The sequence below is a fragment of the Sus scrofa genome, chromosome 2 (genome assembly GCF_000003025.6).
Source record: "Sus scrofa isolate TJ Tabasco breed Duroc chromosome 2, Sscrofa11.1, whole genome shotgun sequence".
NCBI lineage: Eukaryota > Metazoa > Chordata > Mammalia > Artiodactyla > Suidae > Sus > Sus scrofa.
In genome coordinates this window covers 103,926,352-103,941,294 of record NC_010444.4, presented here as the reverse complement: position 1 = coordinate 103,941,294, position 14,943 = coordinate 103,926,352, and the positions used below count along the sequence as shown (strand labels likewise).

Genomic DNA, 14,943 nt, shown 5'->3' with positions numbered 1-14,943 from the left:
AACAAACAAAAGAATCAACATGAGCAGAGCCAGAAAGAAAGCAGAGGACTTGTCTGAAGAATAATGAGCCAGAGATTATAGCAGTGAGCAAAGGAGAATGTGAAAATACAATTTAAAAGGCACCCTGAACCATATTTTTAAGAGCCAAGAATGCTATACCAAAAGGTTGAACTTGAACAAAATTAAGTTAGAGACTAAACATGTAATCTGGACCTATGAATCTATTTAAAATAATAAATATAATCAAGTTCTTTTATTAGACAATGATAATCCTACCCTCAAAAGTTGGGAAGCCACTCAAGAGTGCTTTATTTATTATTCTTTTACCTGAAATATAGTATTATTTTAAATTAACATTTTAGAATTAAAGGGAAAGTCTTGTAAAATCTATTTGCACAGTGACACTCTCATCTGTGTTTTACTCTTGCAAATTAACCAATAAATACAGGCCATGTAAAAAGATTTTCTAAAGCTAGTAGTTTCAAACATATTCATAATATCCAAATAATAACCTATATTAATAGCAACATCTTAAAAATCAACAATCTTCAAATACCCATTCATTAAAACAAGAAATTAGTGAGCTCTAAATTCTATATTTAATGAAAAAGCACTGGATTTGGTTTCAAAATTGAAAAGGGGCATAAAATCTTCTCTTCAATGAAGAATATCTGTTTAAGGAAATGAGATGCACATTTGGGGGGGGGGGACCTGCACTCTTGGCATATGGAAGTTCCTGGGCCAGGGATCAAATCTGAGCCACAGCTACAACCTACTCCACAGGTAAGGCAATGCAAGATCCTTAATCCACTGTGCCAGAGTAGGAACTCCACACACATATTTATTTTAATAATAATTAAATACCATATTAAATGGCAAGAACAAAGATGAAGCTGGAAGGAGCTAAACTTTTTTGAGAGCGACATCCTATGTCATTGAATCTACCCAGCAGTCCTGTTTCTGTCAAGTTGGAGAGGTCACCAAAAATTCTTGCTCTTACAAATAACTGAGGGTAAGGCTGGACTCTGTACTAAGTTAAACTTAGTACAACTTCTCAGAGGCTTTGTGACTTAGGCATATGATTACAATTCTTCATGTCTCAATTTCCTCATGTATTCAATGGTAAAGCAACAGTATTTAATATACAAAGATGCTGTGAAAGGGAACTAAGTACTTATGTGTGAATGCCCTAAAATAGCATTTACATAAAGTGCTTTCTAAAGAATCCTAGCCCTAGAGGATTGCTATGATCAAAAAAAGGTCTACAGTCTTTTAGACTGATGTTTGGGGAATCCTATGTATAATTTCTACCTTTTGAAGATTTACAGTGTTAAGACTGAAAAGTCCTGCAGTCCAGAAAAGCCCTCTTAACATCACTTAACTCATAAATTCTTCTTTACCATACTTTGCCATAAAATACTGTTTTCCTGTTTTCCTTTCTTCTACTTTTCTTCCTTCCTTCCTTTCTTTCTCTCCTTCTTGGTTTGTATTTATTTGCCTGCTTGTTTTTACAAAGCATTTATAACAGTATATTCAAGGAAAATCATTCCACGGCACATTGTATAAGAAGTACTCTCTAATACAAAGTTAACATTCGCAAAGACATGAGAGATTCAAACAATTAGCAATTAAAAACTCCAAATGTAGAAGAGGTGAGTGAAAGGTGGAATGGTCAGGAATGCCTTACAAAGGAAGAAAACCTGATGCAAAGCTACAAATTTAGACAGACCCAGAAAGGACAGATCTACACTGAAAAGAAGCATACCATGGGCAAAGTGAACATAGTTCAAACAGAGAGTTTGTAAAGATAATGATGGTGATACTAGATACAATAGCTAACACATAATATTTGGCAGGTATTATCAGATGAGAAGACTGGTGAAGTAGATTAAAATCAAATTTGGAAAATTTTGAGTACCATATTATACGGCTCTCTAGTTGAAAAAAAAAAATCCCTGGGGAATTTAAGCTTTCAGTCCTTCAGAAAGCATTTGTTAAAAACGGATTTCCATTATAAATGTAATAGTTTGCATCTGCCAATGACTGGTCACTTTGCTGTACAGCAGAAACTGACATAACATTGTAAATCAACAATGATAAAAAATTTAAAAAATAAAAAACAAAATTAAACAAAAAACAATGACAAAAAATTGATTTCCAAAGCAATGTGCTAGATGCTATGTATACAAAGAATAGAGAATAAGAGAGACATACTTGAAGTGAATTGGAGAAGAGGACTAGAGTCAGAGAGGCCAGTTAGCATGGTACCATGTATAAGATGATGAGTGCATAGACATGGTGGCAGTAATGATCAAGGTAGAAACAAAGAAAAGTACGAAATGAAAAGTTAGTTCTGAGTGTCAGTGATTAAGGAATGACAATCAAGACTAAGAACAGCTTATTCTTTCCAAGCAAGGTCTTCAACTGCAAGTTTTGATGCATTTGGGTTCGTGACATCAGTTTAATGAATCACAACACTTTATTGCATTGGAAGAAAAAGAAAAGGAAATATCAGAATATAACATATATAGTAAGTGCTGTTCCATGAAAATTTTATTTCAGAAATATGTATAGATAAATGTGTAGACTGGGCTGTTTTCAAAAAAAAAAAGTTTAAGAGCATATGCAACCAAGCAATGAAATATAGCGATTAAATCACACACACACACAAAAAGAGATGAACAAAAATTAGCCATGAGGGAAGGAGGAAAACTAGGTTGGTGAAGGGTCCCAAAAGCAAACAGGAGAGAATTATAAGGAGATCACTATCATGTTATCAAATACAGAAGAACCAAACACAATGATTTCTTAGAGAAATGCTTAGATTTTGCAAGAAATTGGTCAATTGAAATATAGCAGACACCAGACTACTAAGAAGCCATCATGTATTTCCTATTTATTTTTTACCCACAGAATACTGGCTTGGTAGACCAATATAGCTCAAATCATATGTAAAGTTGACCAAATGCTTATAAATGCTTCCTCTCTGATAAGATGTCTCCTTTAAGTTAAATGATTAGTTGTAGCTGATAATAATTTAATGGTTTAAGAACTCTACATCGTTAAGAAAATTCTTTGTTCAAGAAAACATGACCCTTGAAAGCCAAAACCAAATTATTCGCTGTACAGACATGTAGATAGGGTCATAACAGGATTAAGATCTGATTCCATACACACCAAAAACCTTTGATGAAGCAAAAGTTATGCTATTTTCCAAAAACTTTATCTTGATTTAACTACCATTTCTATTAAAATACTGCATCAGGCAAAATACCTTAAACATTAGTGAAAAGAGTACTTTATGTTAAGGCAAAATAAGAGACTTAGCTGGCACTGTCAGTGGTTTGTGTATAATTTTTTCATTTATAAAATAAGAATTTGACCATTCCTGGTTGTCTAGACTTTTAGTGTATATATCAATAAATATTAAATTCAAAGAAAGTGTATTGAGTTTCTATTATGTAGAGGCTTCAGTAAGAGCCTAGTTCCTTGAACATAAGGAGCTAACAATCTTTTAATATTTATAATTATATAATCGACAATTAAAGCAATATATGCTATGTGCCATGCTAGAGATATATTCCAGGGTCAATGGGATACTAACAGGTGAAAACATTTCTTCGTTTAGGGTTCTCAATAATGACTTCATAAAAGACATGCTAAATTCAATTGATTCTTTAAAAAAATAACAGAATTCTGACAAATCAAAATGAGGATTAGGACTTCATGATATAAGAAGAAAAAAAATATGAGGAGAGGACGGAAGAAAAAACATAGTCCAACCATTTGAAAGTATAAGGTATGTGAAAAGAAGTATAGAGGATGCTTTTATGACTACGCAGAGCTCCTTCGGGAACAAAGGACACTTCCCTCTAGCTAGTGAGGGTGCTGCCAACTTATAGCCCTTAGATGTCAGCCTTCTCCAGAAATTGCATTCAGCTAAAAAGGTCCACCTGAACTAAAGTCACGCTTGGGGCCACCTCGCATACAAAAACTGACGCAGAAATAGAAAGGCCCTCACTGCAATGCAGGACAACTCTGAAGTTCATCCCAGCTTCAGAGCTCCCTCTAGAGTTAGGTGAAGCTTTCAGTGAAAATGAGTCACAGCCCAACTTCTACCTCTGCCTAACTCTGCTTCATTTACTTCCTTTCCTTTCCATAGGAGTTTATCTCAAGAGCACTCTCTCTTAAATTTCCAATATCCATTTAAGAGTCCTAATTAGGGAAGCCAATCTACTTCACTATTTCCATGTGAAGTGCTAGGCTGAAAAAAAGATATTGAATGAAAGTATGCTTAGTGAACAGTATAACCTACAGATATCTTGTCATACCAGGTTCCTGAAAGCCAGCAACCAGGCTTATACTACAAACAGAATACTGAAGAATCCTCCTCTAAAGAATCTAACTAGCCTTACAGATATCTAAATTACTGATATTTTAGAGTCTCCCAATAAAAAGTTACCTAATAATGAAACCCATCAACCAAAACACCTCACCCATGTATCCCATATTCAATAGCTTATTTAGTACCTCATAATTATGAATATTTAGGAAAACTGAAAAAAGCAATTAAAACAGGGGAATCCTGAAAAAATGCAAACAACACAAAGTGCAGCAGCAAGGTTGAAAGAAATCTTAATCATCTTCAACATCCCCAGAGAGATTAGAAAAGAAATTGTATCAATGTAATAACATATGGATTGCCTTTTTTTTTTTTTTAAGACAGCACCTACAGCATATGGGAGTTCCCAGGCTAGAGGCTGAATCAGAGCTGCAGCTGCTGGAACAACCACAACAACATAGGATCCAAGCCATATCTGTGACCTACACCACAGCTCACGGCACACTGGATCCTTAACCTACTAAGCGAGGCCAGGGGTTGAACCCACATCCTCATGGATGCTAGTTGGATTCATAACCCGCTGAGCCACAATGGGAAATCCCTGGACTGCTATTTAAAAAGAAAAACAAAACAAAACAAAAAAAAGCACAGAAAGAAGTTCCTATAAATTAAAAAAAAAAGACAGAAGAATTAGAAAAAAAAAATACCATGTTCAAAAAATAAAACTTAGATTATTTCTTAAAAATTAGGACAAAAAGAAAAGAGATGAACAAAGGGAGAGAAAAGAAAACGAAAGTGCCAGTTGATGAAGGCCAATATCCAACTGAAAGGGAGACCTTGTGATTTCGCTCTGGCCCATGAGATAAATGGAAGTCACTGTTAAATGAGGCTTCTGGGGAAACACAGAAAGCACATGGCTTTGGAGTTCCCGTCATGGCATAGTAGTTAAGGAATCCGACTAAGAACCATGAGGTTGCGGGTTCAGTCCCTGCCATTGCTCAGTGGGCTAACGATGTGGCGTTGCCGTGAGCTGTGGTGTAGATTGCAAATGCAGCTCTGATCCCGCCTTGCTGTGGATCTGGCATAGGCCGGTGGCTACAGCTCCGATTGGACCCCTAGCCTGGGAACTCCATATGCCACGAGAGCAGCCCAATAAATAGCAAAAAAGACAAAAAAAAAAAAAAAGAAAGAAAGAAAGAAAGCACATGGCTTCTACTCTTTTCCTTTTGTTGTTTCCTGAAATATAGATGAGACCATAGAAATAAAGCATCCATCTTGCAACGTAGAGGTAACCTGCATGATATAAAAGCCACACAAGAAGAACTGGAATGTCAGAATGGCACAATGGAGCCTCTATATAAGCACTGAGCATTCTATGACTGAACTTCTTACTTTCGGAGTAAAATTGAACCCCTATTTTTTAAGGTCCAGTGTAGTCAAGTACTCTATAATCAGCCAACTACACTCTGTTTATCCTGTATTACCCTGTACAATATGTATAGACATCCTGTATTATCAGAGTACACTAAATGACTCAGCAGATAACAATATTTAAAATATCACACTGCTATGGAAAACAGTACGGAGGTATCTCAGAAAACTAAATACAGAACTAATATATGATCCAGCAATCCCACTCCTTGGCATATATCTAGACAAAACTTCCCTTGAAAAAGATATATGCACCCCTATGTTCATTGCAGCACTATTCACAATAGCCAAGACATGGAAACAACCTAAATGTCCAAGGACAGATGAATGGATTAAGAAGTGGTACATATACACAATGGAATGTTATTCAGCCATAAAAAAGAACAAAATAATGCCATTTGCAGCAACATGGATGGAACTAGAGACTTTCATACTAAGTGAAGTAAGTCAGAAGGAGAAAGACAAATACCATATGATATCACTTATATCTGGAATCTAATACATGGCACAAATGAACCCATCTACAGAAAAGAAACAAACTCATGGACATGGAGAACAGACTTGTGGTTGCCAAGGGGGAGGGTGCAGGGGAGGGAATGGAATGGACAGGGAGTTTGAGGTTAGTAGATGCAAACTATTGCAATTGGAGTGGATAAGCAAGGAGATCCTGCTGTATAGCACAGGGAACTATACCTAGTCACTTGCGATGGAACATGGTGGAGGATAATGTGAAAAGAAGAATGCATATAAATGTATAACTGGGTCACTTTGCTGTACTGTAGAAAATTGACAGAACATTGTAAATCAACTATAATAAAAAATTTAATTAAAAAAGAAACTATATAGGCTAAATATATTATGTACATTGAAAAAATCATAAAAAATAAAATATCTAAATATTAATGTAACCATATTACATATTGGGAATAAGGGAGTTTCAATCTAGCAAAAATCCTTGAAATAGAAGAGCTAACCTAACATATTCAAGTTTAAATAAATACCTGAAGTTGGAAGTTTCCTTGTGGCTCAGCAGGTTAAGGATCTAGCATTGTCACTGCTGTGGTGCGGACACCACATTTTTAGTTATAAATCTTTTAATATCAGTAGAATTAATTATTAAATATTCTGCATCATTTTTTTAAATTTAGAAATTATTTGAAGATAAGGAGAATATTCCTGGAGTACTAGACTATACCCTTATCCTCTAGCTTTCAGACTTTAAAAATTTGGTAAAGTTGCACTTTCATTTTCTATTTTTTAATGAATATATAATTGATACAACATTAGTTATATTAATTTCAGATGTACAGCATAATGATTCAATATTTGTGTATATTGCAAAATGATTATCACAGGTCTAGTTAACATGACTATCACAACTTTTCTTGTGATGAGGACTTTTAAGATCTTATAAGATCTCTTTGCAACTTTCAAACATGAAATATAGTATTATCAACTATAGTCACCATGCTATAGATTACATCCTCATGACATATTTATTTTATAACTGGAAGTTTGTACCTTTTGACCCCCCTCATCCATTTTGGACACTTTGTACTCAACACCTCTGGCAACCACTAATCTATTCTCCGTATCTATGAACTTGGTTTTTTGATTTTTTTTTTAATTCCAGATAGAGCATTTTCATTTCCTTTTTTTTTCTCTTTTTACAGTCACACATGTGGCATATGAAAGTTCCCCATCCAGTGGTCGATTCAGAGCTGCAGTTGTGGCCTACAACACAGCAATGCCAGATCCCAGCCACATCTTCAACCTAGACCACAGGTTGTGGCAACACTGGATTCTTAACACACTGAGCAAGACCAGGAATTGAACAAGCATACTCACAGAGACAACCTCAGGTCCTTAACCCGCTGAGCCACAATGGGAACTCAAGCACTTTTATTTTCTTAAGTGGCCCATAAGCACTTACACTAACATTAAGTTTAAATTTAAAAAAATAACAAACCATTTTAAGTATTACAACAGTCCTTTATGATGATTGGCATTTGAACACCCATGTGTTCCACAAACCCACTATCTCACTGATGGGCATCCAGGTTAATCTATCGCTTCCCAGGTAACAGACATCCATGCTGCTTCCAACTCTTACCTTCATCAACATTTCTATTAAAAAAAAAAAATCCCCATACACGTCTTCTCAATTCCCCTGAGATTCGTACTCAGAAATAAAATGGTAGGTTTATAAGGTACACTGGTACTTCATGTGAATAAATCATGCTGCACTGCTCTCTGCTACCACCAGGAGTGCAGTAGGGTTCTTAGGCCCTCACATCTCAGTTGCTATTACTCATCTTTCTAACGTTTGTCACTCAAATGATTTAAAGTCAGAGCCCAATGCTACTTTTTAATTTACTTTTCTCATATTACTCATTATTTTGCCCATCTTATTACATGCATTTTAGTTTTTTAAGTTTGTTCTTCTTTAAAGTTCATGTGCATCTACTTTGATCTTTTCCTGGGATTTTTTTTTTTTTTTTAGCTGATATGCAAGTGATTCTTGCATATCACTTTGATGCTACTACATTTTTGCAAATCTCTTTCCACTTCTAGTCAGTTCATGTTATCCAAGAAGTTCTTCACTGAGTAGAATGTTTAATGTGAGGTAATGTTATCATTCTTGCTCTTTAAGATAAACCCCTCCGTGTTCTGTGGCACAATGGAATAGTATGCAGCAGTTAGAAGCTGTATTAGATGTACAAATAGCAACATGAATAATCTCAAAAAAGAGGGCTCAGTTTTAAAAGAAAAAAATAGAAAATATAATACCAATAATTAAGAATATGTGCATAAGAGTTCCTGTCATGGCACAACAAAAATGAATCCGACTAGGAACCATGAGATTGCAGGTTCAATCCCTGGCCTCGATCTATGGGTTAACGATCTGGCATTTCCATGAACTGTGGTGTAGGTAGCAGAAGCAGCTCCAATCTGATGTTCTTGTGGGTGTGATGTAGGCCAGCAGCTATAGCTCCAATTGGACCCCTAGCCTGGGAACCTCCATATGCTGCAGGTGCGGCCCTAAAAAAAAAAAAAAAAAAAGAAAAGAATATATGCATACAAACCATATGCTTTGGAGGGAAATATTTAAATGAAAATACATAGATTTAAAATATTAAAATAGTTTCCGAAGAGGGAATAATCAAAGTGAGGTATGAGAGATAAGAGAAAGAAGGAAGGAAGCTTTGTTGTGAGCCACATGGGAAGTCCAAGAAAGAAGGAAGGAACTTTTGTATGAAACAATAAGGAGAATAAGCCATGGACTAAAAAAATATAATTAGCTCAATTAAGTGCACCTAAGTTCAAAAAAATGTTGGCCATATGAATGAAATGTGGAAGTCTGAACAAAACTACATCAGTACCAACAAAAGGTGGGGTGTCCCGTCATGGCTAAATGGTTAATGAATCTGACTGCAGCCATGAGGATGGGAGTTCAATCCCTGGCCTCGCTCAGTGGGTTAAGCATCTGGCATTGCTTAACCCACTGAGCGAGTAAGTCACAGACGTGGCTCATATCCCATTGCTGTGGCTATGGCGTAGGCCAGCAGCTACAGCTCCAATTGGACTCTGAGCCTGAAAACCTCCATATGCTGCAGGTGCAGCCCAAAAAAAGACAAAAAAAAAAAGACAAAAAAAAAAACTACATCAGTACAGAGGACCAATCCAAATTGACCATTCACTCTATGCTTTAATTTACTCTAGACAATAAATCCCACTGAGAAATCAATCTACTTAACTTCTACTTTTTCTGAATAAAGATGAGCTATATATTCCCAATTCACATTCAAAAAGAAAAAAACAGTCATTCTAATGGTACTCATAAATTTTCTATTTAAAGTAAAAAGTTGTTAAAGTTACAAATAAGTAAATTAAAAGAAGTTTAAAATGTAAGTAGACTGCTGAAATTCTATTTCTTCTCAGCACAATTATTAAATAATCATTAATGACAAGTTTTTTGATGATTTTTTTAAGATAGATGGCAGACAGGTAGGTAGGTAGACGGACAGACAGACAGATGATTACAGACACCTATAGTGTATGCATGAATAAATGAATTTTATGCCAGCAAAAATATTAAATTTTGAAATTTTAAAAATTACATTAATGCTTAAACTCATACTCAAAATGTATTTGAAAAAGCTATTTTTCTTAAAAGATTGAGATACTGACAAACCTTCCTTTCAACTTTAAATATTAAACTCATATAAAAGTGAAGCTGTCAGAAAAAGTATGCAAATGAGGTTGTCATCACAGAATAGAATTTTTCTTTTTCTTTGTATTTTAGAAGTATTCTTCATACTTAAAAGTCAAACTTGTAAAGCTGAATTTTATAGCTGACCTATATTCTTCAGTCCCCCCAGTCTAACTTGTCACAATACAGAATAAAAGTGTTATTCTCATATTTGAGCACTTCATATTCAATGCTTATAAGATGACAGAAATAGACTGCCAAGTACATACTGCTCTAAAGGAATATTAACTCAAAGAAAATATTTTATAATAGTCATAGTATTACATTATTTTAGACTTTATTTTAACAGAAACTAGTTACTAGGGCAAAGCTGGAAGCCCAGAATGGAATTTGGAATCTGCTGTAATCCATATCACTTCACATTTTACCTGCAACTGCTTCCAATTTAGTATTTATTCATCAATATTTGCCTTCTATCTATACCTAACATGTAATCAGAGTGACATTTGTGAAACGCAAACTAGATATATTTCCTCAGCTTGGAAGGCTTCAATGATTTCCCATTACCCTTGTTAAGATAAATCTAAAACCATTCCCATGGCCTATAAGACAGCATGATCTTGTCCCATCTCCTAAACCTTCACCCCTATCTGCAGTCCCATTTCCACATTCCTTCCCATTTCCACATTTCATCCATGACCTGCTTTAGTTGCTCAACCAAGCCATGCTCCTTCTCACTCTAGCATCTTGCACAAGTTGCTGTATTTATCTGAAGTCTTATCTTATCTACTCCTCCTTCTTCTTGCTAACTCCTAGGCACACTTGTATCTGAGGCCAGGATGTTTTCCCCAAACTCCTGGTCCCCTGTTACAAACTTCCAGATTTCCCTGAAATTGTCTGTCATGGTACTTTCCATCCTTGCTGTTTATTTCCCAATATTCACCCGCTCGACAAAATTATAAAGGCAAAAGGGCTAGGACTATATCTATCTTGCTCACTGTTGCTTATACCAGTCAGTACCTTCCATAGAGTAAAGAGACCCTCAATGAATATCTGCAGAATCAATTTTTAAAATGCAAAGAATTGGTATTTCAGTCATAGCTAAGAATTTATACAATAAAGTAAAAGGTAGATTTAGTTTTAATGGATTTTAGTGTAGACTTGTGGTTGCCCGGGTGGAGAGGGAGGGAGTGGAAGGGATTGGGAGCTTGGGGTTAACAGATGCAAACTACTGCTTTTGGAATGCATTAACAATGAGATTCTGCTGTGTGGCACTGAGAACACTGTCTAGATACTTAAAACGCAGCATAGCAATGGGAGAAAAAAATTATGTATACATGTTATGTGTAACTGGGTCCCCACGCTGTACAGTGGGAAAAAAAACAATAATAAATAAATAATTAAATAAAAAATAAAAATAAAATAAAGTAAAATGAAAGAATGATAAAGATAAAAGCAGAAATAAGTAAAATATAAACAAGAAGGTCAAAATTGTTTCTTTTGATAAGATTTCTTTTTGATAAATTGTTTCATTGATAAGGTCTTAGCAAGACCAATTAAGTATATTGTCAAAAATGAAAGCATGACATCATTACAAATACTAGAGACATGAAAAGGATAATTAAAAGTTGTTATGAATATTTGTATGCCAATGAATTTAATAACTTAAATGAAATGGACACATATGGAGAATGGGTAAACAAATTCTGGGTATGCTGATCCAATGGACATATTACACGGTATATAGTAATATAAAGGAATGTACTACTGACATACACAACATGATGCTGAGTGGCAGAAGACAGCCACAAAAGAAAATACATTGTATATTTCCAGCTATATGGAGTCAAAGAACAGGCAAAAATAATTTATGGAGATAAACAAAAAAGATGGTTGACATTAGGGTGTTACTGACAGAAAAGGGAAATGTGGAAACTTCCTAGGACATCCTTCTCAACTGAGTGCTGTGAGAGAATTAAGCATTACAAAACATGATCTGAGTTACATTTTCCTAATTCTCCTAATAATAATAGACAGCTAGTACCATTCTAGGTAAACAGGAATAAGTAATGCATTAGAAATACTGTATGCTGTCAGCATTAGAGCTTAATTATCTCCTAGAATCCCAGCTGAGATCTATCTAGGGCTTCATTGTTCCATACAGTAGCCACTGACGCATGTGCCCATATAAATAAAATTTAAATGATTTAAAATTAAAAGTCCAGTTACTTACACTAGTCACATTTCAAAAGCTTAAAAATCACATGTAGGTAGTGGCTACTATATGAGCCAACACAGAGAACATTTCTACATCATAGAAAGTTATATTGGACAGTATTGGTCTATGGTTGGGTGATGGTTATTTGGGTTCTTAAAATCGTCAAAGCTCGTTGAACTGTACAATTAGTATCTGAGCATCTAACTATATGTCCATTTACGTCTATTTAAAATTACTTACTCTAGTACAAATAGTTTTAAATTATATAAAAATAAGATTTTAAAGTCTGATGATAGTGTGTGCTATGTCTCATGAAACACAGAAAACAAAAATCCATTTTCCTCAGTCATTCTCATAATATAACAAATCTAATAAACTATAGCATCTCATATAATTACCAATCTTGTGTAATTACTTTCCATGAAAATGGCAATTGAGAAATGTATATCTGGGCTTGAGTTCATTGTGAAATATAATTAATACCCCCAGGGCTGCTCAGATTTGTACTAAATTTATATCATCCAATTTGTCTTTAAAGGATTACAGGACCAGGGTATATTCCAGCAAAATGTGAGCTAAAGGCTTAATATTCAAGATAGAATTTAACACAGCACAGTTGATGAAAAACATCACCACGACCACCACATATAATAAAAGACCTTCTATTAAGTTAAACATATCAGCATTTTTCATAAAGTCAGACTTTATACTATAAAACCAATATACTGTTAATTGAACTCTAAGATGAATTTGCTAAATTAGTATTTTAATGCATTAAAATTAAGAGAATATACAGATTTCCAGTGTCACCAGCTTAGACTAAAATGTCTTAGAAGCAAAAATAAAGTTATCAATATTTATCAGCAGTCAGTAAGTACTAAAAAGAAAATGAAAAAATGACTCTGACCCCTGGATTATCCTGCAGTTAATTTCCTATCAAGACATCATTTACCATAAATAAAGCCCCAGCTAAACAAACTGTAACAGGTAAATTATAGTCTAAAGTCTAACACATATACTGACATAAGATGTAGGCCATATGTAACAAATTAATGTGTCACCTAAGTCACAGGAGGTCCCAGAAATGTTAATATTGAAAAGATTGGTTCTGATTTACATGGGTTAGACACAGTCTGATAGATGTCCTTTTTTTTTTTGCTTGTTTTTCTTTATACTGATTTTTATTTTTTCTATTTTAGTTGATTTACAGTGTTCTGTCAATTATCTACTGTACAGCAAGGTGACCTAGTCAAACATACATGTATACATTCTTTTTTCTCACATTATCACACTCTATCACAAGCGACCAGACATAGTTCCCAGTGCTACACAGCAGGATCTCATAGCTAATCCATTCCAAAGGCAATAGTCTGCTTCTGTTAACCCCAAGTACCCCATCCATCCCACTCCCTCCCCCTCCCCCTTGGCAACCACAAGTCTATTCTCCAAGTCCATGATTTTCTTTTCTGTGGAAGGTTCAATTTGTGCCATATATTAGATTCCACATATGTGATAGCATAGGGTATTTGTCTTTCTCCTTCTGACTTATTTCATTCAGGAGGAGAGTCCTAATTCCTCAGGATTGCTTTGGCATATAAATTTTTGGATTGTTTGTTCTAGCTCTGTGAAAATTGTCATGGATAATTTGATAGGGATTGTACTGAATCTGTAAATTACTTTGGGTAGTATGGCCATTTTTACAATATTAATTTTTCCAACTCAGGCACATGGACTATCTTTCCATTTCTTTGAAACCTCTTTAAGTTCCTTGATTAATGTTTTATTGTTCTTAGCATATAACTCTTTCACCTCCTTGGTCAGGTTTATTCCCAGGTATTTGATTTTGGGGGTGCAATTTTAAAAGGTTTTGTATTTTTATATTCCTCTTCTAATATTTCATTGTTAATACACAGAAATGTGACTGATTTCTGAATGTTAATCTTTTATCCTGCTGCTCTACTGAATTTGTTGATCAGTTCAAGCAGTTTTGGGGTTGAGTCCTTAGGGTTTTCTATATATAGTATCATGTCACCTGCATACAGTGACAATTTTACCCCTTCTCTTCCAATTTGGATACCTTTTATTTCTTTTGTTTGTCTGATTGCTGTGGCTAGGACTTCCAATACTATGTTGAGTAACAGTGGTGAGAGTGGGCATACTTGTCTTGTTCCAGATTTTTAGTGGGAAGGCCTTCAGCTTTTCTCTATTGAGTATTACATTTTCTGTGGGTTTGTTGTAAACAGTTTTTATTATGTTTTTATTATGTTCCTTCTATATCCACTTTGGTAAGAGTATTTACCATGAATGGATGTTGGACTTTGTCAAATGCTTTTTCTGCATCTATTGAGAGAGATGTTCTTGAGAGCTGATTACACATATCTCTTCCCAACTCCGCTTTCAGTGACATCATATTGCTAACTTGAAATAGGCCACCGTGAGACCTGGCCAGATGGTTCTTATTAAAATGATGAAATAGGAGTTCCCTGGTTCTATGCTGTGGCTCAGGTCACTAAGGTGGCCTGGGAACTTCTACATGCCACAGGTACCTCAAAAGAAAGAAAGGAAGGAAGGAGGCAAGAAAGGATGTACTAAAAAGTGATAAGAATATGAATAAAAAACATTTAGTGATTTATATTTGTGTTTGTTTAGAATGGCTGCCACTGTGGCCCACTCACTGTCTTATTTAATGAGCATCCCTAACTTTCTAGATGCTTAGGCAAAACAAAGCAAAACAAAACA

General features: G+C 35.0%; 1 long non-coding RNA gene across 2 annotated transcripts in view; it reads right to left on the bottom strand.

The window, feature by feature from the left end:
• LOC106509506 overlaps nt 1-14,943 on the bottom strand; it is a 997,952-nt gene that overhangs the window by 880,472 nt on the left and 102,537 nt on the right. The window lies entirely within an intron of this gene.